Below are 2562 nucleotides of genomic sequence, written 5' to 3'. Positions count from 1 at the left end.
TGTTGTTCGACAAAATATCTCAATTACGATTGATGATTGGAGAGATAAGGCGTTGAAGGATGCCAAAGATATACTATGGAATGACATTCAAGTAACTTTTTTGATCCACTCTTTTGTCATTTATAATTTTTTTCATTGAAATACTTTACTTATAATTTCTTTCATTGCAGACTACTTTTGTTCTTGATGAGAGGAGAAAGAGTTATGTATTGAGAGTTGCTGGGAAAATCCACCCGGGATTTAGATCTCATCTCTCTAATTTCTATCTAAAAGATAGAGAAGGAAATACAAATGCGAAGCTCCAAAAATATATAAACATTATATATCAAATGATGAATGGAGTGCATTTGTATCCAAAGTTCGGACCCCGCATTTGTCGTAAGTGATTAATTTATTAGCATTTGTGTTTTATTATTCATATTCGTAGCATATTTTAAATTTTTACACAATTGCTATTTTTTATATATAGAATATTAGTAAGGCAAATCACGAAAGGGCAAGAAATCCAACCCACCCATACAAAAAATCACGTATGGGATATGCACATCTTGATCAAAAACTTGTAAGTAATTAAACATCACTTTTATATAATATTGAAGTAATTTGCATTATAAACTATAGTGTCTAACTAATTTGTATTATTTTGTTTATGATCTTAACGAATAGCGACAAGACACCCAATCAGATCAACCGTTGGGTCATCATATATTGTGGAAGGAAGCGCGTGTAAATAAAGACGGAGTGGTTGACAATGAAAATGTCCAAAAAGTAGTAGAACTTTGTGTAAATATATTATCACTTTAATATTTTTTAATATTGTATTTTATCACTTGAATACTTTTTAATATTGTATTTTAAAAATGCTATTGAACTTATCTTTTTAATCCTACATGTATTTTAGGTGACTATCGAACAAAGTTCTGAAAATCAATAGGGCAACAAGGATAGTTGCAGGGACATTCTGGGTAAAGTGTTTAATGTCCCTGAGTATTCTGGTCGGGTTAGGGAGAAAGGATTTGGCGTAACTCCCGAAAGCTATTTTTCTCAAGAGAAGCGCCAAAAACCTTCCAATGAAGAAGTATTAGAGAAGCTCAAAATCCTTACAGAGCAAGTGACACTTTTGGTGAATACGAACAAAGACAAGCAACTCCCGAATCAACTCCAACATGAAATACAAATGGAGAGTGAAACCGCGAGTTGCAACGTCGGTCTCAAAAGTATTCCCGAGATAATTAATTATTTACTTATGTAATTACTCATGTATTAAACAAATTTATATATTAACCGTACTTATATTTTAACTATTGATTTAGGGTGTCAGTCCATGCGTGTTATACTTGTCCTCACCTACTCATCGGGAGGTGGGAAAAGGAAAATTGTACAATACTTCGGGAGAAGTATTGCACAATACTTCGGTCCCTGCGGGCCATGTCAAAGTATCACTTGTTGTTGCTTTCGAACCAACTGCACCGTTGCCAATACCGGACAACAATGGAGATATGCAGTTATTGGGCGAAGCTATTGGTAGTTACGTGGCATGGCCCACACATCTTGTTGCCATCGATAAGGTATATTTAATTAATTGAAATGTATGTTTAATTGATATGTATATTTAATTGCTGATTTTTTTCCGCTCCTAACTTTAATTTCACATTTATATTTAGATGCTGAAAAAGCCTAAAGGGAATGATAAAAAGATTCCCATAAACGAATCAATTACATCTCTCCCAAAGGTTTGTCATTTTTTTAGATTCAATAAACTAACATTTAACCTCATTTTTGTAGATCCAATTAAATAAACCACCCGTACAGCCAACAAAAGCCAGCAAACCTAAAAAATTGGAGGGTAATAGAGCTGGCAAACTACAAAGGCTGTAGGGTAATAAAGCTGCCAAAGTTGCAGCAAGAAAACTGGATCGGGGAAAATCGGTCGCTGCTGCTGCTGCTCCTAAAATAAGTCAGCCATGCCTTGCTAAATACGGGGCGTGTCTTGACATCCAAGTAAAATGGAATATGGGCAGCAACGACGGTTCGCGCATCATACCCATCAATAAAGCTATATTCGGAGATGAGTATGATGAATTTCTCGAAAAGGAGCACATTTACGAACTTCTCAACCATAAGGAGCTTAGTGCTACTGTCATGAGCTTGTACATAAGGTAAAATATACTTTTAATTGCATTTATTGGTAATTAATCTAGTTTAAAATTTTCATTGAAGGTTTTTGTATGAGAAGGTTGTGTGCACGCGCAAATTGTCAAATAAATACTCATTCTTGTCTCCGCATAAGCTGTCGATGTGCAAACTCGGTCCAGTAAATGTAAAGAATTACATTGTAGATATGTTATTAGGAAATATAGAAAATGATAAATTGTTCTTCGCACCATATAATTCAGGGTACGTAATTATATATTATTTATTTATATCTTTTTTAATTGATGAGATTTTAATTTATTAGTTGTGTATAATCAAAATTGTTTAACCAAATTTTTGTTGTTGTAGGGCACATTGGGTGCTATTTGCAATCAATGCGGTCTCTGAAGTTATATACTATTTGGATCC

This window comes from Cicer arietinum, chromosome 8 (genome assembly GCF_000331145.2).
Source record: "Cicer arietinum cultivar CDC Frontier isolate Library 1 chromosome 8, Cicar.CDCFrontier_v2.0, whole genome shotgun sequence".
In the NCBI taxonomy this organism is placed as follows: domain Eukaryota; kingdom Viridiplantae; phylum Streptophyta; class Magnoliopsida; order Fabales; family Fabaceae; genus Cicer; species Cicer arietinum.
Note: the sequence above shows the minus strand (reverse complement) of the source record.